The following is a 26,305-nucleotide window of genomic DNA, read 5'->3' as shown; positions in this document are numbered from 1 at the left end:
TGAGTTGCCGCGATTTTACTGATTTCACAGACAAATCGTGCATCTTCAGTAAATGGAGTGATTTCAGAGGCGCAGAAACCCTCAGTTGGCCAAGCGTGGCTCACCAAATCGGAGTTCCTCGTTAGTATAGTGGTTAGTATCCCCGCCTGTCACGTGGGAGACCGGGGTTCAATTCCCCGACGGGGAGAGTTTGTACCTTACCAGAAAAGAATTGGGAATGGTTTTTTAGAATTGGTACATCGGCTGTCGAATCCGCCAAGACACATCGCCCCAGAGATGCAATCAACAGTGCGGAATTGAGACCGCTCATCAAAACCGCCTGCACCAATATTTCTGTGCAATGCATGGGTCAGCGAAGCGGACACATTGCCTTCTTCATTTCCCATATTTGCCCCTGTAAAAGAAAAACGCTGTCTTCAACATGCGCCATTTGTCGCACACGATATGCACTCGCAAAAATGATACAATTCAAAGAGATTTCTCCAACGGTCAACTCAACCAACTCGTGAATAATAAGACAATCAAGCAGGATCGGACAGTGACTCTCAGCTACTGGTTAGGAACACATTCGCCGATACAGATGACCTGCACCCCGCGATATTAAACAACGGCCTTCGAACCGCGATGAAAATGCAAAAACTGGACACAAAATGTATAAATTTGATGAACCGGATCATCTCTCAACACGCATCAGCCTCATTCCAAGAAATGTCTTGTAAAGTGACGCATAGTGGACCCTTCTGAACCGTGGTTCCTGAATTTGTCTTTCATGTCTTCTTTGCTTTACTACTCTATCTATTAATACGAAGTAAAGGGGAACGAAATCTCATTGACAGTGGACTGAATATCATAATTGCCCCACGCAGACCCAGTCCCTCAGACACTGTGCGCTGGGCCGACACACTTCTGACACGAATGTAACCATCGTCGACGTGATTCGTGATTTTGGAACCTGCCGATCCCATCTCTCTTCATACTGTGTCGTGATGGTGAACAAGACAGTTTAATTCAATGTGTTTTCTGGGAAAAGCAAAAATACACATCTCCTGATTTGCACAAAAGTCTGATGTATAATGTTGCTTGCTGACTATATAAGTAGTGGCCCTGTTTAGGCAACTGGTTAATTGAAATCGTTTTTACTTTACATGGAGCCAAACATAATTTCCGATATAATTTTTGCGGAATCTCATGCCACTGGAACTGATCGCGTGAATATTGCTGCCATTAGCCCGCCTGCAGATGTCAGGGTCTGAAGTGAACAACCGCCTCAATATTTACAGCTCAATACACGCGGAAGTGTTTGGGTGATCCTGCATCCAGTCTTCCAAAATTTATAATGGGACGATCTTCCTTTCCACATGGTATTGAGTTGCCGCGATTTTACTGATTTCACAGACAAATCGAGCATCTTCAGTAAATGGAGTGTTTTCAGAAGCGCAGAAACCCTCAGTTGGCCAAGCGTATCGTGCCAAACCGAAGTTCCTCGTTAGTATAGTGGTTAGTATCCCCGCCTGTCACGCGGGAGACCGGGGTTCAATTCCCCGACGGGGAGAGTTTGTACCTTACCAGAAAAAAATTGGGAATGATTTTTTAGAATTGGTACATCGGCTGTCGAATCCGCCAAGACACATCGCCCCAGAGATGCAATCAACAGTGCGGAATTGAGACCGCTCATCAAAACCGCCTGCACCAATATTTCTGTGCAATGCATGGGTCAGCGAAGCGGACACATTACCTTCTTCATTTCCCATATTTGCCCCTGTAAAAGAAAAACGCTGCCTTCAACATGCGCCATTTGTCGCACACGATATGCACTCGCAAAAATGATACAATTCAAAGAGATTTCTCCACCGGTCAACTCAACCAACTCATGAATAATAAGTTGCACCGAAACAAACGCCATCTCATGCCACTGGAACTGATCGCGTGAATATTGCTGCCATTAGCCCGCCTGCAGATGTCAGGGTCTGAAGTGAACAACCGCCTCAATATTTACAGCTCAATACACGCGGAAGTGTTTGGGTGATCCTGCATCCAGTCTTCCAAAATTAACATGGGACGATCTTCCTTTCCACATGGTATTGAGTTGCCGCGATTTTACTGATTTCACAGACAAATCGAGCATCTTCAGTAAATGGAGTGATTTCAGAAGCGCAGAAACCCTCAGTTGGCCAAGCGTATCGTGCCAAACCGAAGTTCCTTGTTAGTATAGTGGTTAGTATCCCCGCCTGTCACGCGGGAGACCGGGGTTCAATTCCCCGACGGGGAGAGTTTGTACCTTACCAGAAAAAAATTGGGAATGATTTTTTAGAATTGGTACATCGGCTGTCGAATCCGCCAAGACACATCGCCCCAGAGATGCAATCAACAGTGCGGAATTGAGACCGCTCATCAAAACCGCCTGCACCAATATTTCTGTGCAATGCGTGGGTCAGCGAAGCGGACACATTACCTTCTTCATTTCCCATATTTGCCCCTGTAAAAGAAAAACGCTGCCTTCAACATGCGCCATTTGTCGCACACGATATGCACTCGCAAAAATGATACAATTCAAAGAGATTTCTCCACCGGTCAACTCAACCAACTCGTGAATAATAAGACAATCAAGCAGGATCGGACAGTGACTCGCAGCTACTGGTTAGGAACACATTCGCCGATACAGATGACCTGCACCCCGCGATATTAAACAACGACCTTCGAATCGCGATGAAAATGCAAAAACTGGACACAAAATGTATAAATTTGATGAACCGGATCATCTCCCAACACGCATCAGCCTCATTCCAAGAAATGTCTTGTAAAGTGACGCATAGTGGACCCTTCTGAACCGTGGTTCCTGAATTTGTCTTTCATGTCTTCTTTGCTTCACTACTCTGTCTATTATTACGAAGTAAAGGGGAACGAAATCTCATTGACAGTGTACTGAATATCATAATTGCCCCAGGCAGACCCAGTCCCTCAGACACTGTGCCCTGGGCCGACACACTTCCGACACGAATGTAACCACCGTCGACGTGGTTCGTGATTTTGGAACCTGCCGATCCCACCTCTCTTCATACTGTGTCGTGATGGTGAACAAGACAGTTTAATTCAATGTGTTTTCTGGAAAAAGCAAAAATACACATCTCCTGATTTGCACAAAAGTCTGATGTATAATGTTGCTTGCTGACTATATAAGTAGTGGCCCTGTTTAGGCAACTGGTTAATTGAAATCGTTTTTACTTTACATGGAGCCAAACATAATTTCCGATATAATTTTTGCGGAATCTCATGCCACTGGAACTGATCGCGTGAATATTGCTGCCATTAGCCCGCCTGCAGATGTCAGGGTCTGAAGTGAACAACCGCCTCAATATTTACAGCTCAATACACGTGGAAGTGTTTGGGTGATCCTGCATCCAGTCTTCCAAAATTAACATGGGACGATCTTCCTTTCCACATGGTATTGAGTTGCCGCGATTTTACTGATTTCACAGACAAATCGAGCATCTTCAGTAAATGGAGTGATTTCAGAAGCGCAGAAACCCTCAGTTGGCCAAGCGTATCGTGCCAAACCGAAGTTCCTCGTTAGTATAGTGGTTAGTATCCCCGCCTATCATGCGGGAGACCGGGGTTCAATTCCCCGACGGGGAGAGTTTGTACCTTACCAGAAAAAAATTGGGGACGATTTTTTAGAATTGGTACATCGGCTGTCGAATCCGCCAAGACACATCGCCCCAGAGATGCAATCAACAGTGTGGAATTGAGACCGCTCATCAAAACCGCCCGCACCAATATTTCTGTGCAATGCATGGGTCAGCGAAGCGGACACATTACCTTCTTCATTTCCCATAGTTGCCCCTGTAAAAGAAAAACGCTGCCTTCAACATGCGCCATTTGTCGCACACGATATGCACTCGCAAAAATGATACAATTCAAAGAGATTTCTCCACCGGTCAACTCAACCAACTCGTGAATAATAAGACAATCAAGCAGGATCGGACAGTGACTCTCAGCTACTGGTTAGGAACACATTCGCCGATACAGATGACCTGCACCCCGCGATATTAAACAACGGCCTTCGAACCGCGATGAAAATGCAAAAACTGGACACAAAATGTATAAATTTGATGAACCGGATCATCTCCCAACACGCATCAGCCTCATTCCAAGAAATGTCTTGTAAAGTGACGCATAGTGGACCCTTCTGAACCGTGGTTCCTGAATTTGTCTTTCATGTCTTCTTTGCTTCACTACTCTATCTATTAATACGAAGTAAAGGGGAACGAAATCTCATTGACAGTGTACTGAATATCATAATTGCCCCACGCAGACCCAGTCCCTCAGACACTGTGCGCTGGGCCGACACTCTTCTGACACGAATGTAACCATCGTCGACGTGATTCGTGATTTTGGAACCTGCCGATCCCATCTCTCTTCATACTGTGTCGGGATGGTGAACAAGACAGTTTAATTCAATGTGTTTTCTGGGAAAAGCAAAAATACACATCTCCTGATTTGCACAAAAGTCTGATGTATAATGTTGCTTGCTGACTATATAAGTAGTGGCCCTGTTTAGGCAACTGGTTAATTGAAATCGTTTTTACTTTACATGGAGCCAAACATAATTTCCGATATAATTTTTGCGGAATCTCATGCCACTGGAACTGATCGCGTGAATATTGCTGCCATTAGCCCGCCTGCAGATGTCAGGGTCTGAAGTGAACAACCGCCTCAATATTTACAGCTCAATACACGCGGAAGTGTTTGGGTGATCCTGCATCCAGTCTTCCAAAATTAACATGGGACGATCTTCCTTTCCACATGGTATTGAGTTGCCGCGATTTTACTGATTTCACAGACAAATCGAGCATCTTCAGTAAATGGAGTGATTTCAGAAGCGCAGAAACCCTCAGTTGGCCAAGCGTATCGTGCCAAACCGAAGTTCCTCGTTAGTATAGTGGTTAGTATCCCCGCCTGTCACGCGGGAGACCGGGGTTCAATTCCCCGACGGGGAGAGTTTGTACCTTACCAGAAAAAAATTGGGAATGATTTTTTAGAATTGGTACATCGGCTGTCGAATCCGCCAAGACACATCGCCCCAGAGATGCAATCAACAGTGCGGAATTGAGACCGCTCATCAAAACCGCCTGCACCAATATTTCTGTGCAATGCATGGGTCAGCGAAGCGGACACATTACCTTCTTCATTTCCCATATTTGCCCCTGTAAAAGAAAAACGCTGCCTTCAACATTCGCCATTTGTCGCACACGATATGCACTCGCAAAAATGATACAATTCAAAGAGATTTCTCCACCGGTCAACTCAACCAACTCGTGAATAATAAGACAATCAAGCAGGATCGGGCAGTGACTCTCAGCTACTGGTTAGGAACACATTCGCCGATACAGATGACCTGCACCCCGCGATATTAAACAACGGCCTTCGAACCGCGATGAAAATGCAAAAACTGGACACAAAATGTATAAATTTGATGAACCGGATCATCTCCCAACACGCATCAGCCTCATTCCAAGAAATGTCTTGTAAAGTGACGCATAGTGGACCCTTCTGAACCGTGGTTCCTGAATTTGTCTTTCATGTCTTCTTTGCTTCACTACTCTGTCTATTATTACGAAGTAAAGGGGAACGAAATCTCATTGACAGTGGACTGAATATCATAATTGCCCCACGCAGACCCAGTCCCTCAGACACTGTGCCCTGGGCCGACACACTTCTGACACGAATGTAACCACCGTCGACGTGATTCGTGATTTTGGAACCTGCCGATCCCATCTCTCTTCATACTGTGTCGTGATGGTGAACAAGACAGTTTAATTCAATGTGTTTTCTGGGAAAAGCAAAAATACACATCTCCTGTTTTGCACAAAAGTCTGATGTATAATGTTGCTTGCTGACTATATAAGTAGTGGCCCTGTTTAGGCAACTGGTTAATTGAAATTGTTTTTACTTTACATGGAGCCAAACATAATTTCCGATATAATTTTTGCGGAATCTCATGCCACTGGAACTGATCGCGTGAATATTGCTGCCATTCGCCCGCCTGCAGATGTCAGGGTCTGAAGTGAACAACCGCCTCAATATTTACAGCTCTATACACGCGGAAGTGTTTGGGTGATCCTGCATCCAGTCTTCCAAAATTAACATGGGACGATCTTCCTTTCCACATGGTATTGAGTTGCCGCGATTTTACTGATTTCACAGACAAATCGAGCATCTTCAGTAAATGGAGTGATTTCAGAGGCGCAGAAACCCTCAGTTGGCCAAGCGTGTCTCGCCAAACCGACGTTCCTCGTTAGTATAGTGGTTAGTATACCCGCCTGTCACGCGGGAGACCGGGGTTCAATTCCCCGACGGGGAGAGTTTGTACCTTACCAGAAAAAAATTGGGTATGATTTTTTAGAATTGGTACATCGGCTGTCGAATCCGCCAAGACACACCGCCCCAGAGATGCAATCAACAGTGCGGAATTGAGACCGCTCATCAAAACCGCCTGCACCAATATTTCTGTGCAATGCATGGGTCAGCGAAACGGACACATTACCTTCTTCATTTCCCATATTTGCCCCTGTAAAAGAAAAACGCTGCCTTCAACATGCGCCATTTGTCGCACACGATATGCACTCGCAAAAATGATACAATTCAAAGAGATTTCTCCAACGGTAAACTCAACCAACTCGTGAATAATAAGACAATCAAGCAGGATCGGACAGTGACTCTCAGCTACTGGTTAGGAACACATTCGCCGATACAGATGACCTGCACCCCGCGATATTAAACAACGGCCTTCGAACCGCGATGAAAATGCAAAAACTGGACACAAAATGTATAAATTTGATGAACCGGATCATCTCCCAACACGCATCAGCCTCATTCCAAGAAATGTCTTGTAAAGTGACGCATAGTGGACCCTTCTGAACCGTGGTTCCTGAATTTGTCTTTCATGGATTTGGTTTTGGGTAATGAACCAGGCCAGGTGTTGGATTTGGAGGTAGGAGAGCACTTTGGAGACAGTGACCACAATTCGGTGACGTTTACGTTAATGATGGGAAGGGATAAGTATACACCGCAGGGCAAGAGTTATAGCTGGGGGAAGGGCAATTATGATGCCATTAGACGTGACTTGGGGGGGATAAGGTGGAGAAGTAGGCTGCAAGTGTTGGGCACACTGGATAAGTGGGGCTTGTTCAAGGATCAGCTACTGCGTGTTCTTGATAAGTATGTACCGGTCAGACAGGGAGGAAGGCGTCGAGCGAGGGAACCGTGGTTTACCAAGGAAGTGGAATCTCTTGTTAAGAGGAAGAAGGAGGCCTATGTGAAGATGAAGTGTGAAGTTTCGGTTGGGGCGATGGATAGTTACAAGGTAGCGAGGAAGGATCTAAAGAGAGAGCTAAGACGAGCAAGGAGGGGACATGAGAAGTATTTGGCAGGAAGGATCAAGGAAAACCCAAAAGCTTTCTATAGGTATGTCAGGAATAAGCGAATGACTAGGGAAAGAGTAGGACCAGTCAAGGACAGGGATGGGAAATTGTGTGTGGACTCTGAAGAGATAGGCGAGATACTAAATGAATATTTTTCGTCAGTATTCACTCAGGAAAAAGATAATGTTGTGGAGGAGAATGCTGAGCCCCAGGCGAATAGAATAATAATAGGCATTGAGGTACGTAGGGAAGAGGTGTTGGCAATTCTGGACAGGCTGAAAATAGATAAGTCCCCGGGACCTGATGGGATTTATCCTAGGATTCTATGGGAGGCCAGGGAAGAGATTGCTGGACCTTTGGCTTTGATTTTTATGTCATCATTGGCTACAGGAATAGTGCCAGAGGACTGGAGGACAGCAAATGTGGTCCCTTTGTTCAAAAAGGGGAGCAGAGACAACCCCGGCAACTATAGGCCGGTGAGCCTCACGTCTGTAGTGGGTAAAGTCTTGGAGGGGATTATAAGAGACAAGATTTATAATCATCTAGATAGGAATAATATGATCAGGGATAGTCAGCATGGCTTTGTGAAGGGTAGGTCATGCCTCACAAACCTTATTGAGTTCTTTGAGAAGGTGACTGAACAGGTAGACGAGGGTAGAGCAGTTGATGTGGTGTATATGGATTTCAGCAAAGCGTTTGATAAGGTTCCCCACGGTAGGCTATTGCAAAAAATACGGAGGCTGGGGATTGAGGGTGATTTAGAGATGTGGATCAGAAATTGGCTAGCTGAAAGAAGACAGAGGATGGTGGTTGATGGGAAATGTTCAGAATGGAGTACAGTCACAAGTGGAGTACCACAAGGATCTGTTCTGGGGCCGTTGCTGTTTGTCATTTTTATCAATGACCTAGAGGAAGGCGCAGAAGGGTGGGTGAGTAAATTTGCAGACGATACTAAAGTCGGTGGTGTTGTCGATAGTGTGGAAGGATGTAGCAGATTACAGAGGGATATAGATAAGCTGCAGAGCTGGGCCGAGAGGTGGCAAATGGAGTTTAATGTAGAGAAGTGTGAGGTGATTCACTTTGGAAGGAATAACAGGAATGCGGAATATTTGGCTAATGGTAAAGTTCTTGAAAGTGTGGATGAGCAGAGGGATCTAGGTGTCCATGTACATAGATCCCTGAAAGTTGCCACCCAGGTTGATAGGGTTTTGAAGAAGGCCTATGGAGTGTTGGCCTTTATTGGTAGAGGGATTGAGTTCCGGAGTCGGGAGGTCATGTTGCAGCTGTACAGAACTCTGGTACGGCCGCATTTGGAGTATTGCGTACAGTTCTGGTCACCGCATTATAGGAAGGACGTGGAGGCTTTGTAGCGGGTGCAGAGGAGATTTACCAGGATGTTGCCTGGTATGGAGGGAAAATCTTATGAGGAAAGGCTGATGGACTTGAGGTTGTTTTCGTTGGAGAGAAGAAGGTTGAGAGGAGACTTAATAGAGGCATACAAAATGATCAGGGGGTTGGATAGGGTGGACAGTGAGAGCCTTATCCCGCGGATGGATATGGCTGGCACGAGGGGACATAACTTTAAACTGAGGGGTAATAGATATAGGACAGAGGTCAGAGGTAGGTTCTTTACGCAAAGAGTAGTGAGGCCGTGGAATGCCCTACCTGCTACAGTGGTGAACTCGCCAACATTGAGGGCATTTAAAAGTTTATTGGATAAACATATGGATGATAATGGCATAGTGTAGGTTGGATGGCTTTTGTTTCGGTGCAACATCGTGGGCCGAAGGGCCTGTACTGCGCTGTATTGTTCTATGTTCTATGTCTTCTTTGCTTCACTACTCTGTCTATTATTACGAAGTAAAGGGGAACAAAATCTCATTGACAGTGTACTGAATATCATAATTGCCCCACGCAGACCCAGTCCCTCAGACACTGTGCCCTGGGCCGACACACTTCTGATACGAATGTAACCAGCGTCGACGTGATTCGTGATTTTGGAACCTGCCGATCCCATCTCTCTTCATACTGTGTCGTGATCGTGAACAAGACAGTTTAATTCAATGTGTTTTCTGGGAAAAGCAAAAATACACATCTCCTCATTTGCACAAAAGTCTGATGTATAATGTTGCTTGCTGACTATATAAGTAGTGGCCCTGTTTAGGCAACAGGTTAATTGAAATCGTTTTTACTTTATATGGAGCCAAACATAATTTCCGATCTAATTTTTGCCAAATTTCATGCCACTGGAACTGATCGTGTGAATATTGCTGCCATTAGCCCACCTGCAGATGTCAGGGTCTGAAGTGAACAACAGCCTCAATATTTACAGCTCAATACACGTGGAAGTGTTTGGGTGATCCTGCATCCAGTCTTCCAAAATTAACATGGGACGATCTTCCTTTCCACATGGTATTGAGTTGCCGCGATTTTACTGATTTCACAGACAAATCGAGCATCTTCAGTAAATGGAGTGATTTCAGAGGCGCAGAAACCCTCAGTTGGCCAAGCATGGCACACCGAATCGGAGTTCCTCGTTAGTATAGTGGTTAGTATCCCCGCCTGTCACGTGGGAGACCGGGGTTCAATTCCCCGACGGGGAGAGTTTGTACCTTACCAGAACAAAATTGAAAATGGTTTTTTAGAATTGGTACATCGGCTGTCGAATCCGCCAAGGCACACCGCCCCAGAGATGCAATCAAAAGTGCGGAATTGAGACCGCTCATCAAAACCGCCCGCATCAATATTTCTGTGCAATGCGTGGGTCAGTGAAACGCACGCATTACCTTCTTCATTTCCCATATTTGCCCCTGTAAAAGAAAAACGCTGCCTTCAACATGCGCCGTTTGTCGCACACGATATGCACTCGCAAAAACGATACAATTCAAAGAGATTTCTCCAACGGTCAACTCAACCAACTCGTGAATGATAAGACAATCAAGCAGGATCGGACAGTGACTCGCAGCTACTGGTTAGGAACAGATTCGCCGATACAGATGACCTGCACCCCGAGATATTAAACAACGGCCTTCGAACCGCGATGAAAATGCAAAAACTGGACACAAAATGTATAAATTTGATGAACTGGATCATCTCCCAACTCGCATCAGCCTCATTCCAAGAAATGTCTTGTAAAGTGACGCATAGTGGACCCTTCTGAACCGTGGTTCCTGAATTTGTCTTTCATGTCTTCTTTGCTTCACTACTCTGTCCATTATTACGAAGTAAAGGGGTACGAAATCTCATTGACAGTGTACTGAATATCATAATTGCCCCACGCAGACCCAGCCCCTCAGACACTGTGCGCTGGGCCGACACACTTCTGACACGAATGTAACCATCGTCGACGTGATTCGTGATTTTGGAACCTGCCGATCCCATCTCTCTTCATACTGTGTCGTGATGGTGAACAAGACAGTTTCATTCAATGTGTTTTCTGGGAAAAGCAAAAATACACATCTCCTGATTTGCACAAAAGTCTGATGTATAATGTTGCTTGCTGACAATATAAGTAGTGGCCCTGTTTAGGCAACTGGTTAATTGAAATCGTTTTTACTTTACATGGAGTCAAACATAATTTCCGATATAATTTTTGCGGAATCTCATGCCACTGGAACTGATCGCGTGAATATTGCTGCCATTAGCCCGCCTGCAGATGTCAGGGTCTGAAGTGAACAACCGCCTCAATATTTACAGCTCAATACACGCGGAAGTGTTTGGGTGATCCTGCATCCAGTCTTCCAAAATTAACATGGGACGATCTTCCTTTCCACATGGTATTGAGTTGCCGCGATTTTACTGATTTCACAGACAAATCGAGCATCTTCAGTAAATGGAGTGATTTCAGAAGCGCAGAAACCCTCAGTTGGCCAAGCGTATCTGGCCAAACCGAAGTTCGTCGTTAGTATAGTGGTTAGTATCCCCGCCTGTCACGTGGGAGACCGGGGTTCAATTCCCCGACGGGGAGGGTTTGTACCTTACCAGAAAAAAATTGGGAATGATTTTTTAGAATTGGTACATCGGCTGTCGAATCCGCCAAGACACACCGCCCCAGAGATGCAATCAACAGTGCGGAATTGAGACCGCTCATCAAAACCGCCTGCACCAATATTTCTGTGCAATGCATGGGTCAGCGAAGCGGACACATTACCTTCTTCATTTCCCATATTTGCCCCTGTAAAAGAAAAACGCTGCCTTCAACATGCGCCATTTGTCGCACACGATATGCACTCGCAAAAATGATACAATTCAAAGAGATTTCTCCAACGGTCAACTCAACCAACTCGTGAATAATAAGACAATCAAGCAGGATCGGACAGTGATTCTCAGCTACTGGTTAGGAACACATTCGCCGATACAGATGACCTGCACCCCGCGATATTAAACAACGGCCTTCGAACCGCGATGAAAATGCAAAAACTGTACACAAAATGTATAAATTTGCTGAACCGGATCATCTCTCAACACGCATCAGCCTCATTCCAAGAAATGTCTTGTAAAGTGACGCATAGTGGACCCTTCTGAACCGTGGTTCCTGAATTTGTCTTTCATGTCTTCTTTGCTTCACTACTCTGTCTATTATTACGAAGTAAAGGGGAACGAAATCTCATTGACAGTGTACTGAATATCATAATTGCCCCACGCAGACCCAGTCCCTCAGACACTGTGCCCTGGGCCGACACACTTCTGACACGAATGTAACCAGCGTCGACGTGATTCGTGATTTTGGAAACTGCCGATCCCATCTCTCTTCATACTGTGTCGTGATGGTGAACAAGACCGTTTAATTCAATGTGTTTTCTGGGAAAAGCAAAAATACACATCTCCTGATTTGCACAAAAGTCTGATGTATAATGTTGCTAGCTGACTATATAAGTAGTGGCCCTGTTTAGGCAACTGGTTAATTGAAATCGTTTTTACTTTATATGGAGCCAAACATAATTCCGGATCTAATTTTTGCGGAATCTCATGCCACTGGAACTGATCGCGTGAATATTGCTGCCATTAGCCCGCCTGCAGATGTCAGGGTCTGAAGTGAACAACCACCTCAATATTTACAGCTCAATACACGCGGAAGTGTTTGGGTGATCCTGCATCCAGTCTTCCAAAATTAACATGGGACGATCTTCCTTTCCACATGGCATAGAGTTGCCGCGATTTTACTGATTTCACAGACAAATCGAGCATCTTCAGTAAATGGAGTGATTTCAGAGGCGCAGAAACCCTCAGTTGGCCAAGCGTGTCTCGCAATACTGAAGTTCCTCGTTATTTTAGTGGTTAGTATCCCCGCTTGTCACGCGGGAGACCAGGGTTCAATTCCCCGACGGGGAGAGTTTGTACCTTACCAGAAAAAAATTGGGAATGATTTTTTCGAATTGGTACATCGGCTGTCGAATCAGCCAAGGCACACCGCCCCAGAGATGCAATCAACAGTGCGGAATTGAGACCGCTCATTAAAACCGTCCGCACCAATATTTCTCTGCAATGCGTGGGTCAGTGAAACGGACACATTACCTTCTTCATTTCCCATATTTGCCCCTGTAAAAGAAAAACGCTGCCTTCAACATGCGCTATTTGTCGCACACGATATGCACTCGCAAAAACGATACAATTAAAAGAGATTTCTCCAACGGTCAACTCAACCAACTCGTGAATAATAAGACAATCAAGCAGGATCGGACAGTGACTCGCAGCTACTGGTTAGGAACAGATTCGCCGATACAGATGACCTGCACCCCGCGATATTAAACAACGGCCTTCGAACCGCGATGAAAATGCAAAAACTGTACGCAAAATGTATAAATTTGATGAACCGGATCATCTCTCAACACGCATCAGCCTCATTCCAAGAAATGTCTTGTAAAGTGACGCATAGTGGACCCTTCTGAACCGTGGTTCCTGAATTTGTCTTTCATGTCTTCTTTGCTTCACTACTCTGTCTATTATTACGAAGTGAAGGGGAACGTAATCTCATTGACAGTGTACTGAATATCATAATTGCCCCACGCAGACCCAGTCCCACAGACACTGTGCCCTGGGCCGACACACTTCTGACACGAATGTAACCACCGTCGACGTGATTCGTGATTTTGGAACCTGACGATCCCATCTCTCTTCATACTGTGTCGTGATGGTGAACAAGACAGTTTAATTCAATGTGTTTTCTGGGAAAAGCAAAAATACGCATCTCCTAATTTGAACTAAAGTCTAATGTTGCTTGCTGACTATATAAGTAGGGGCCCTGTTTAGGCAAGTGGTTAATTGAAATCGTTTTTCCTTTACATGGAGCCAAACATAATTTCCGATATAATTTTTGCGGAATCTCATGCCACTGGAACTGATCGCATGAATAATCGCATGAATCACATCTCCTGATTTGCACAAAAGTCTGATGTATGATGTTGCTTGCTGACTGTCTAAGTAGTGGCCCTGTTTAGGCAACTGGTTAATTGAAATGGTTTTTACTTTACATGGAGCCAAACATAATTTGCGATATAATTTTTGCGGAATCTCATGGCACTGGAACTGATCGCGTGAATATTGCTGCCATTAGCCCGCCTGAAGATGTCAGGGTCTGAAGTGAACAACCGCCTCAATATTTACAGCTCAATACACGCGGAAGTGTTTGGGTGATCCTGCGTCCAGTCTTCCAAAATTAACACGGGACGATCTTCCTTTCCACATGGTATTGAGTTGCCGCGATTTTACTGATTTCACAGACAAATCGAGCATCTTCAGTAAATGGAGTGATTTCAGAGGCGCAGAAACCCTCAGTTGGCCAAGCGTGTCTGGCCAAACCAAAGTTCCTCGTTAGTATAGTGGTTAGTATCCCCGCCTGTCACGCGGGAGACCGGGGTTCAATTCCACGACGTGGAGAGTTTGTACCTTACCAGGAAAAAATGGGGAATGATTTTTTAGAATAGGTACATCGGCTGTCGAATCCGCCAAGGCACACCGCCCCAGAGATGCAATCAACAGTGCGGAATTGAGACCGCTCATCAAAACCGCCCGCACCAATATTTCTGTGCAATGCGTGGGTCAGCGAAACGGACACATTACCTTCTTCATTTCCCATATTTGCCCCGTAAAAGAAAAACGCTGCCTTCAACATGCGCCATTTGTCGCACACGATATGCACTCGCAAAAACGATACAATTCAAAGAGATTTCTCCAACGGTCAACTCAACCAACTCGTGAATAATAAGACAATGAAGCAGGATCGGACAGTGACTCGCAGCTACTGGTTAGGAACAGATTCGCCGATACAGATGACCTGCACCCCGCGATATTAAACAACGGCCTTCGAACCGCGATGAAAATGCAAAAACTGGACACAAAATGTATAAATTTGATGAACCGGATCATCTCTCAACACGCATCAGCCTCATTCCAAGAAATGTCTTGTAAAGTGACGCATAGTGGACCCTTCTGAACCGTGGTTCCTGAATTTGTCTTTCATGTCTTCTTTGCTTCACTACTCTGTCTATTATTACGAAGTAAAGGGGAACAAAATCTCATTGACAGTGTACTGAATATCATAATTGCCCCACGCAGACCCAGTCCCTCAGACACTGTGCCCTGGGCCGACACACTTCTGACACGAATGTAACCACCGTCGACGTGATTCGTGATTTTGGAACCTGCCGATCCCATCTCTCTTCATACTGTGTCGTGATGGTGAACAAGACAGTTGAATTCAATGTGTTTTCTGGGAAAAGCAAAAATACACATCTCCTGATTTGTACAAAAGTCTGATGTATAATGTTGCTTGCTGACTATATAAGTAGCGGCCCTGTTTAGGCAACTGGTTAATTGAAATTGTTTTTACTTTACATGGAGCCAAACATAATTTCCGATATAATTTTTGCGGAATCTCATGCCACTGGAACTGATCGCGTGAATATTGCTGCCATTAGCCCGCCTGCAGATGTCAGGGTCTGAAGTGAAGAACCGCCTCAATATTTACAGCTCAATACACGCGGAAGTGTTTGGGTGATCCTGCATCCAGTCTTCCAAAATTAACATGGGACGATCTTCCTTTCTACATGGTATTGAGTTGCCGCGATTTTACTGATTTCACAGACAAATCGAGCATCTTCAGTAAATGGAGTGATTTCAGAGGCGCAGAAACCCTCAGTTGGCCAAGCGTGTCTCGCCAAACCGAAGTGCCTCGTTAGTATAGTGGTTAGTATCCCCGCCTGTCACGCCAGAGACCGGGGTTCAATTCCCCGACGGGGAGAGTTTGTACCTTACCAGAAAAAAGTTGTGAATGATTTTTTAGAATTGGGACATCGGCTGTCGAATCCGCCAAGGCACACCGCCCCAGAGATGCAATCAACAGTGCGGAATTGAGACCGCTCATCAAAACCGCCCGCACCAATATTTCTGTGCAATGCGTGGGTCAGCGAAACGGACACATTACCTTCTTCATTTCCCATATTTGCCCCGTAAAAGAAAAACGCTGCCTTCAACATGCGCCATTTGTCGCACACGATATGCACTCGCAAAAACGATACAATTCAAAGAGATTTCTCCAACGGTCAACTCAACCAACTCAGGCAGGATCAGACAGTGACTCGCAGCTACTGGTTAGGAACAGATTCGCCGATACAGATGACCTGCACCCCGCGATATTAAACAACGGCCTTCGAACCGCGATGAAAATGCAAAAACTGGACACAAAATGTATAAATTTGATGAACCGGATCATCTCTCAACACGCATCACCTCATTCCAAGAAATGTCTTGTAAAGTGACGCATAGTGGACCCTTCTGAACCGTGGTTCCTGAATTTGTCTTTCATGTCTTCTTTGCTTCAATATTCTGTCTATTATTACGAAGTAAAGGGGAACGAAATCTCATTGACAGTGTACTGAATATCATAATTGCTCCACGCAGACCCAGTCCCTCAAACACTGTGCCCTGGGCCGACACACTTCTGATACGAATGTAACCATCGTCGACGTGATTCGTGATTTTGGAACCTGCCGATCCCATCTCTCTTCATACTGTGTCTTGATGGTGAACAAGACAGTTTAATTCAATGTGTTTTCTGGGAAAAGCAAAAATACACATCTCCTGATTTGCACTAAAGTCAGATGTATAATGTTGCTTGCTGACTATATAAGTAGTGGCCCTCTTTAGGCAACTGGTTAATTGAAATCGTTTTTACTTTACATGGAGCCAAACATAAATTCCGATATAATTTTTGCGGAATCTCATGCCACTGGAACTGATCGCGTGAATATTGCTGCCATTAGCCCGCCTGCAGATGTCAGGGTCTGAAGTGAACAACCGCCTCAATATTTACAGCTCAATACACGCGGAAGAGTTTGGGTGATCCTGCATCCAGTCTTCCAAAATTAACATGGGACGATCTTCCTTTCCACATGGTATTGCGTTGCCGCGATTTTACTGATTTCACAGACAAATCGAGCATCTTCAGTAAATGGAGTGATTTCAGATGCGCAGAAACCCTCAGTTGGCCAAGCGTGTCTCGCCAAACCAAAGTTCCTCATTAGTATAGTGGTTAGTATCCCTGCCTGTCATGCGGGAGACCGGGATTCAATTCCCCGATGGGCAGAGTTTATACCTTACCAGAATAAAATTGGGAATGACTTTTTAGAATTGGTACATCGGCTGTCGAATCCGCCAAGGCACACCACCCCAGAGATGCAATCAACAGTGCGGAATTGAGACCGCTCATCAAAACCGCCCACACCAATATTTCTGTGCAATGCGTGGGTCAGCGAAACGGACACATTACCTTCTTCATTTCCCACATTTGCCCCTGTAAAAGAAAAACGCTGCCTTCAACATGCGCCATTTGTCGCACACGATATGTACTCGCAAAAACGATACAATTCAAAGAGATTTCTCCAACGGTCAACTCAACCAACTCAGGCAGGATCGGACAGTGACTCGCAGCTACTGGTTAGGAACAGATTCGCCGATACAGATGACCTGCACCCCGCGATATTAAACAACGGCCTTCGAACCGCGATGAAAATGCAAAAACTGGACACAAAATGTATAAATTTGATGAACCGGATCATCTCTCAACACGCATCAGCCTCATTCCAAGAAATGTCTTGTAAAGTGACGCATAGTGGACCCTTCTGAACCGTGGTTCCTGAATTTGTCTTTCATGTCTTCTTTGCTTCACTACTCTGTCTATTGTTACGAAGTAAAGGGGAACGAAATCTCATTGACAGTGTACTGAATATCATAATTGCCCCACGCAGACCCAGTCCCGCAGACACTGCGCCCTGGGCCGACACACTTCTGACACGAATGTAACCACCGTCGACGTGATTCGTGATTTTGGAGCCTGCCGGTCCCATCTCTCTTCATACTGTGTCGTGATGGTGAACAAGACAGTTTAATTCAATGTGTTTTCTGGGAAAAGCAAAAATACGCATCTCCTGATTTGCACTAAAGTCTAATGTTGCTTGCTGACTATATAAGTAGTGGCCCTGTTTAGGCAACTGGTTAATTGAAATTGTTTTTACTTTACATGGAGCCAAACATAATTTCCGATATAATTTTTACGGAATCTCATGCCACTGGAACTGATCGCATGAATATTGCTGCCATTAGCCCCCCTGCAGATGTCAGGGTCTGAAGTGAACAACCGCCTCAATATTTACAGCTCAATACACGCGGAAGTGTTTGGGTGATCCTGCATCCAGTCTTCCAAAATTAACATGGGACGATCTTCCTTTCCACATGGTATTGAGTTGCCGCGATTTTACTGATTTCACAGACAAATCGAGCATCTTCAGTAAATGGAGTGATTTCAGAGGCGCAGAAACCCTCAGTTGGCCAAGCGTGTCTCGCCAAACAGAAGTTCCTCGTTAGTATAGTGGTTAGTATCCCCACCTGTCACGCGGGCGACCGGGGTTCAATTCCCCGACAGGGAGAGTTTGTACCTTACCAGAAAAAAATTGGTAGTGATTTTTTAGAATTGGTACATCGGCTGTCGAATCCACCAAGGCACAGCGCCCCAGAGATGCAATCAACAGTGCGGAATTGAGACCGCTCATCAAAACCGCCTGCACCAATATTTCTGTGCAATGCGTGGGTCAGCGAAACGGACACATTACCTTCTTCATTTCCCACATTTGCACCTGTAAAAGAAAAACGCTGCCTTCAACATGCGCCATTTGTCGCACACGATATGCACTCGCAAAAACGATGCAATTCAAAGAGATTTCTCCAACGGTCAACTCAACCAACTCGTGAATAATAAGACAATCAAGCAGGATCGGACAGTGACTCGCAGCTACTGGTTAGGAACAGATTCGCCGATACAGATGACCTGCACCCCGCGATATTAAACAATGGCCTTCGAACCGCAATGAAAATGCAAAAACTGGACATAAAATGTATAAATTTGATGAACCGGATCATCTCTCAACACGCATCAGCCTCATTCCAAGAAATGTCTTGTAAAGTGACGCATAGTGGACCCTTCTGAACCGTGGTTCCTGAATTTGTCTTTCATGTCTTCTTTGCTTCACTACTCTGTCTATTATTACGAAGTAAAGGGGAACGAAATCTCATTGACAGTGTGCTGAATATCATAATTGCCCCACGCAGACCCAGTCCCGCAGACACTGTGCCCTGGGCCGACACACTTCTGACACGAATGTAACCATCGTCGACGTGATTCGTGATTTTGGAACCTGCCGATCCCATCTCTCTTCATACTGTGTCGTGATGGTGAACAAGACAGTTTAACTCAAAGTGTTTTCTGGGAAAAGCAAAAATACACATCTCCTGATTTGCACAAAAGTCTGATGTATGATGTTGCTTGCTGACTGTCTAAGTAGTGGCCCTTTTTAGGCAACTGGTTAATTGAAATTGTTTTTACTTTACATGGAGCCAAACATAATTTGCGATCTAATTTTTGCGGAATCTCATGCTACTGGAACTGATCGCGTGAATATTGCTGCCATTAGCCCGCCTGCAGATGTCAGGGTCTGAAGTGAAGAACCGCCTCAATATTTACAGCTCAATACACGCGGAAGTGTTTGGGTGATCCTGCGTCCAGTCTTCCAAAATTAACACGGGACGATCTTCCTTTCCACATGGTATTGAGTTGCCGCGATTTTACTGATTTCACAGACAAATCGAGCATCTTCAGTAAATGGAGTGATTTCAGAGGCGCAGAAACCCTCAGTTGGCCAAGCGTGTCTGGCCAAACCGAAGTTCCTCGTTAGTATAGTGGTTAGTATCCCCGCCTGTCACGCGGGAGACCGGGGTTCAATTCCACGACGTGGAGAGTTTGTACCTTACCAGGAAAAAATGGGGAATGATTTTTTAGAATAGGTACATCGGCTGTCGAATCCGCCAAGGCACACCGCCCCAAAGATGCAATCAACAGTGCGGAATTGAGACCGCTCATCAAAACCGCCCGCACCAATATTTCTGTGCAATGCGTGGGTCAGCGAAACGGACACATTACCTTCTTCATTTCCCATATTTGCCCCGTAAAAGAAAAACGCTGCCTTCAACATGCGCCATTTGTCGCACACGATATGCACTCGCAAAAACGATACAATTCAAAGAGATTTCTCCAACGGTCAACTCAACCAACTCAGGCAGGATCGGACAGTGACTCGCAGCTACTGGTTAGGAACAGATTCGCCGATACAGATGACCTGCACCCCGCGATATTAAACAACGGCCTTCGAACCGCGATGAAAATGCAAAAACTGGACACAAAATGTAGAAATTTGATGAACCGGATCATCTCTCAACACGCATCACCTCATTCCAAGAAATGTCTTGTAAACTGACGCATAGTGGACCCTTCTGAACCGTGGTTCCTGAATTTGTCTTTCATGTCTTCTTTGCTTCAATATTCTGTCTATTATTACGAAGTAAAGGGGAACGAAATCTCATTGACAGTGTACTGAATATCATAATTGCCCCACGCAGACCCAGTCCCTCAAACACTGTGCCCTGGGCCGACACACTTCTGATACGAATGTAACCATCGTCAACGTGATTCGTGATTTTGGAACCTGCCGATCCCATCACTCTTCATACTGTGTCTTGATGGTGAACAAGACAGTTTAATTCAATGTGTTTTCTGGGAAAAGCAAAAATACACATCTCCTGATTTGCACTAAAGTCAGATGTATAATGTTGCTTGCTGACTATATAAGTAGTGGCCCTCTTTAGGCAACTGGTTAATTGAAATCGTTTTTACTTTACATGGAGCCAAACATAAATTCCGATATAATTTTTGCGGAATCTCATGCCACTGGAACTGATCGCGTGAATATTGCTGCCATTAGCCCGCCTGCAGATGTCAGGGTCTGAAGTGAACAACCGCCTCAATATTTACAGCTCAATACACGCGGAAGAGTTTGGGTGATCCTGCATCCAGTCTTCCAAAATTAACATGGGACGATCTTCCTTTCCACATGGTATTGCGTTGCCGCGATTTTACTGATTTCACAGACAAATCGAGCATCTTCAGTAAATGGAGTGATTTCAGATGCGCAGAAACCCTCAGTTGGCCAAGCGTGTCTCGCCAAACCAAAGTTCCTCATTAGTATAGTGGTTAGTATCCCTGCCTGTCATGTGGGAGACCGGGGTTTAATTCCCCGATGGGCAGAGTTTATACCTTACCAGAATAAAATTGGGAATGACTTTTTAGAATTGGTACATCGGCTGTCGAATCCGCCAAGGCACACCACCCCAGAGATGCAATCAACAGTGCGGAATTGAGACCGCTCAGCAAAACCGCCCACACCAATATTTCTGTGCAATGCGTGGGTCAGCGAAACGGACACATTACCTTCTTCATTTCCCACATTTGCCCCTGTAAAAGAAAAACGCTGCCTTCAACATGCGCCATTTGTCGCACACGATATGTACTCGCAAAAACGATACAATTCAAAGAGATTTCTCCAACGGTCAACTCAACCAACTCAGGCAGGATCGGACAGTGACTCGCAGCTACTGGTTAGGAACAGATTCGCCGATACAGATGACCTGCACCCCGCGATATTAAACAATGGCCTTCGAACCGCAATGAAAATGCAAAAACTGGACATAAAATGTATAAATTTGATGAACCGGATCATCTCTCAACACGCATCAGCCTCATTCCAAGAAATGTCTTGTAAAGTGACGCATAGTGGACCCTTCTGAACCGTGGTTCCTGAATTTGTCTTTCATGTCTTCTTTGCTTCACTACTCTGTCTATTATTACGAAGTAAAGGGGAACGAAATCTCATTGACAGTGTACTGAATATCATAATTGCCCCACGCAGACCCAGTCCCTCAGACACTGTGCGCTGGGCCGACACACTTCTGACACGAATGTAACCATCGTCGACGTGATTCGTGATTTTGGAACCTGCCGATCCCATCTCTCTTCATACTGTGTCGTGATGGTGAACAAGACAGTTTAACTCAAAGTGTTTTCTGGGAAAAGCAAAAATACACATCTCCTGATTTGCACAAAAGTCTGATGTATGATGTTGCTTGCTGACTGTCTAAGTAGTGGCCCTGTTTAGGCAACTGGTTAATTGAAATTGTTTTTACTTTACATGGAGCCAAACATAATTTGCGATCTAATTTTTGCGGAATCTCATGCTACTGGAACTGATCGCGTGAATATTGCTGCCATTAGCCCGCCTGCAGATGTCAGGGTCTGAAGTGAAGAACCGCCTCAATATTTACAGCTCAATACACGCGGAAGTGTTTGGGTGATCCTGCGTCCAGTCTTCCAAAATTAACACGGGACGATCTTCCTTTCCACATGGTATTGAGTTGCCGCGATTTTACTGATTTCACAGACAAATCGAGCATCTTCAGTAAATGGAGTGATTTCAGAGGCGCAGAAACCCTCAGTTGGCCAAGCGTGTCTGGCCAAACCGAAGTTCCTCGTTAGTATAGTGGTTAGTATCCCCGCCTGTCACGCGGGAGACCGGGGTTCAATTCCACGACGTGGAGAGTTTGTACCTTACCAGGAAAAAATGGGGAATGATTTTTTAGAATAGGTACATCGGCTGTCGAATCCGCCAAGACACACCGCCCCAGAGATGCAATCAACAGTGCGGAATTGAGACCGCTCATCAAAACCGCCAGCACCAATATTTCTGTGCAATGCGTGGGTCAGCGAAACGGACACATTACCTTCTTCATTTCCCATATTTGCCCCGTAAAAGAAAAACGCTGCCTTCAACATGCGCCATTTGTCGCACACGATATGCACTCGCAAAAACGATACAATTCAAAGAGATTTCTCCAACGGTCAACTCAACCAACTCGTGAATAATAAGACAATGAAGCAGGATCGGACAGTGACTCTCAGCTACTGGTTAGGAACAGATTCGCCGATACAGATGACCTGCACCCCGCGATATTAAACAACGGTCTTCGAACCGCGATGAAAATGCAAAAACTGGGCACAAAATGTATAAATTTGATGAACCGGATCATCTCTCAACACGCATCAGCCTCATTCCAAGAAATGTCTTGTAAAGTGACGCATAGTGGACCCTTCTGAACCGTGGTTCCTGAATTTGTCTTTCATGTCTTCTTTGCTTCACTACTCTGTCTATTATTACGAAGTAAAGGGGAACAAAATCTCATTGACAGTGTACTGAATATCATAATTGCCCCACGCAGACCCAGTCCCTCAGACACTGTGCCCTGGGCCGACACACTTCTGACACGAATGTAACCACCGTCGACGTGATTCGTGATTTTGGAACCTGCCGATCCCATCTCTCTTCATACTGTGTCGTGATGGTGAACAAGACAGTTGAATTCAATGTGTTTTCTGGGAAAAGCAAAAATACACATCTCCTGATTTGTACAAAAGTCTGATGTATAATGTTGCTTGCTGACTATATAAGTAGCGGCCCTGTTTAGGCAACAGGTTAATTGAAATTGTTTTTACTTTACATGGAGCCAAACATAATTTCCGATATAATTTTTGAGGAATCTCATGCCACTGGAACTGATCGCGTGAATATTGCTGCCATTAGCCCGCCTGCAGATGTCAGGGTCTGAAGTGAAGAACCGCCTCAATATTTACAGCTCAATACACGCGGAAGTGTTTGGGTGATCCTGCATCCAGTCTTCCAAAATTAACATGGGACGATCTTCCTTTCTACATGGTATTGAGTTGCCGCGATTTTACTGATTTCACAGACAAATCGAGCATCTTCAGTAAATGGAGTGATTTCAGAGGCGCAGAAACCCTCAGTTGGCCAAGCGTGTCTCGCCAAACCGAAGTGCCTCGTTAGTATAGTGGTTAGTATCCCCGCCTGTCACGCCAGAGACCGGGGTTCAATTCCCCGACGGGGAGAGTTTGTACCTTACCAGAAAAAAGTTGTGAATGATTTTTTAGAATTGGTACATCGGCTGTCGAATCCGCCAAGGCACACCGCCCCAGAGATGCAATCAACAGTGCGGAATTGAGACCGCTCATCAAAACCGCCCGCACCAATATTTCTGTGCAATGCGTGGGTCAGCGAAACGGACACATTACCTTCTTCATTTCCCATATTTGCCCCGTAAAAGAAAAACGCTGCCTTCAACATGCGCCATTTGTCGCACACGATATGCACTCGCAAAAACGATACAATTCAAAGAGATTTCTCCAACGGTCAACTCAACCAACTCAGGCAGGATCGGACAGTGACTCGCAGCTACTGGTTAGGAACAGATTCGCCGATACAGATGACCTGCACCCCGCGATATTAAACAACGGCCTTCGAACCGCGATGAAAATGCAAAAACTGGACACAAAATGTAGAAATTTGATGAACCGGATCATCTCTCAACACGCATCACCTCATTCCAAGAAATGTCTTGTAAACTGACGCATAGTGGACCCTTCTGAACCGTGGTTCCTGAATTTGTCTTTCATGTCTTCTTTGCTTCAATATTCTGTCTATTATTACGAAGTAAAGGGGAACGAAATCTCATTGACAGTGTACTGAATATCATAATTGCCCCACGCAGACCCAGTCCCTCAAACACTGTGCCCTGGGCCGACACACTTCTGATACGAATGTAACCATCGTCAACGTGATTCGTGATTTTGGAAACTGCCGATCCCATCTCTCTTCATACTGTGTCTTGATGGTGAACAAGACAGTTTAATTCAATGTGTTTTCTGGGAAAAGCAAAAATACACATCTCCTGATTTTGCACTAAAGTCAGATGTATAATGTTGCTTGCTGACTATATAAGTAGTGGCCCTCTTTAGGCAACTGGTTAATTGAAATCGTTTTTACTTTACATGGAGCCAAACATAAATTCCGATATAATTTTTGCGGAATCTCATGCCACTGGAACTGATCGCGTGAATATTGCTGCCATTAGCCCGCCTGCAGATGTCAGGGTCTGAAGTGAACAACCGCCTCAATATTTACAGCTCAATACACGCGGAAGAGTTTGGGTGATCCTGCATCCAGTCTTCCAAAATTAACATGGGACGATCTTCCTTTCCACATGGTATTGCGTTGCCGCGATTTTACTGATTTCACAGACAAATCGAGCATCTTCAGTAAATGGAGTGATTTCAGATGCGCAGAAACCCTCAGTTGGCCAAGCGTGTCTCGCCAAACCAAAGTTCCTCATTAGTATAGTGGTTAGCATCCCTGCCTGTCATGTGGGAGACAGGGGTTCAATTCCCCGATGGGCAGAGTTTATACCTTACCAGAATAAAATTGGGAATGACTTTTTAGAATTGGTACATCGGCTGTCGAATCCGCCAAGGCACACCACCCCAGAGATGCAATCAACAGTGCGGAATTGAGACCGCTCATCAAAACCGCCCACACCAATATTTCTGTGCAATGCGTGGGTCAGCGAAACGGACACATTACCTTCTTCATTTCCCACATTTGCCCCTGTAAAAGAAAAACGCTGCCTTCAACATGCGCCATTTGTCGCACACGATATGTACTCGCAAAAACGATACAATTCAAAGAGATTTCTCCAACGGTCAACTCAACCAACTCAGGCAGGATCGGACAGTGACTCGCAGCTACTGGTTAGGAACAGATTCGCCGATACAGATGACCTGCACCCCGCGATATTAAACAACGGCCTTCGAACCGCGATGAAAATGCAAAAACTGGACACAAAATGTATAAATTTGATGAACCGGATCATCTCCCAACACGCATCAGCCTCATTCCAAGAAATGTCTTGTAAAGTGACGCATAGTGGACCCTTCTGAACCGTGGTTCCTGAATTTGTCTTTCATGTCTTCTTTGCTTCACTACTCTGTCTATTGTTACGAAGTAAAGGGGAACGAAATCTCATTGACAGTGTACTGAATATCATAATTGCCCCACGCAGACCCAGTCCCGCAGACACTGCGCCCTGGGCCGACACACTTCTGACACGAATGTAACCACCGTCGACGTGATTCGTGATTTTGGAGCCTGCCGGTCCCATCTCTCTTCATACTGTGTCGTGATGGTGAACAAGACAGGTTAATTCAATGTGTTTTCTGGGAAAAGCAAAAATACGCATCTCCTGATTTGCACTAAAGTCTAATGTTGCTTGCTGACTATATAAGTAGTGGCCCTGTTTAGGCAACTGGTTAATTGAAATTGTTTTTACTTTACATGGAGCCAAACATAATTTCCGATATAATTTTTGCGGAATCTCATGCCACTGGAACTGATCGCATGAATATTGCTGCCATTAGCCCGCCTGCAGATGTCAGGGTCTGAAGTGAACAACCGCCTCAATATTTACAGCTCAATACACGCGGAAGTGTTTGGGTGATCCTGCATCCAGTCTTCCAAAATTAACATGGGACGATCTTCCTTTCCACATGGTATTGAGTTGCCGCGATTTTACTGATTTCACAGACAAATCGAGCATCTTCA

At 45.2% G+C, this 26,305-nt stretch overlaps 7 non-coding genes across 7 annotated transcripts; all 7 read left to right on the top strand.

Moving 5' to 3' along the window:
- Positions 1 to 115: 115 nt before the first annotated feature.
- trnad-guc (transfer RNA aspartic acid (anticodon GUC)) lies at positions 116 to 187 on the top strand. Its single transcript has one exon. It is a non-coding gene; the product is annotated as a tRNA-Asp (tRNA).
- Positions 188 to 1,480: 1,293 nt separating this feature from the next.
- trnad-guc (transfer RNA aspartic acid (anticodon GUC)) lies at positions 1,481 to 1,552 on the top strand. Its single transcript has one exon. It is a non-coding gene; the product is annotated as a tRNA-Asp (tRNA).
- Positions 1,553 to 2,197: 645 nt separating this feature from the next.
- On the top strand, positions 2,198 to 2,269 carry trnad-guc (transfer RNA aspartic acid (anticodon GUC)). Its single transcript has one exon. It is a non-coding gene; the product is annotated as a tRNA-Asp (tRNA).
- Positions 2,270 to 3,561: 1,292 nt separating this feature from the next.
- Positions 3,562 to 3,633, top strand: trnad-auc (transfer RNA aspartic acid (anticodon AUC)). The gene has a single exon. It is a non-coding gene; the product is annotated as a tRNA-Asp (tRNA).
- Positions 3,634 to 4,925: 1,292 nt separating this feature from the next.
- trnad-guc (transfer RNA aspartic acid (anticodon GUC)) lies at positions 4,926 to 4,997 on the top strand. Its single transcript has one exon. It is a non-coding gene; the product is annotated as a tRNA-Asp (tRNA).
- Positions 4,998 to 6,289: 1,292 nt separating this feature from the next.
- Positions 6,290 to 6,361, top strand: trnad-guc (transfer RNA aspartic acid (anticodon GUC)). The gene has a single exon. It is a non-coding gene; the product is annotated as a tRNA-Asp (tRNA).
- A 3,591-nt stretch (positions 6,362 to 9,952) lies between these two features.
- trnad-guc (transfer RNA aspartic acid (anticodon GUC)) lies at positions 9,953 to 10,024 on the top strand. Its single transcript has one exon. It is a non-coding gene; the product is annotated as a tRNA-Asp (tRNA).
- Positions 10,025 to 26,305: the final 16,281 nt, after the last annotated feature.

The sequence above is a fragment of the Scyliorhinus torazame genome, chromosome 25 (genome assembly GCF_047496885.1).
Source record: "Scyliorhinus torazame isolate Kashiwa2021f chromosome 25, sScyTor2.1, whole genome shotgun sequence".
In the NCBI taxonomy this organism is placed as follows: domain Eukaryota; kingdom Metazoa; phylum Chordata; class Chondrichthyes; order Carcharhiniformes; family Scyliorhinidae; genus Scyliorhinus; species Scyliorhinus torazame.
The sequence above is the reverse complement of the archived record's forward strand: the minus strand, read 5'-3'. Positions and strand labels throughout refer to the sequence as shown.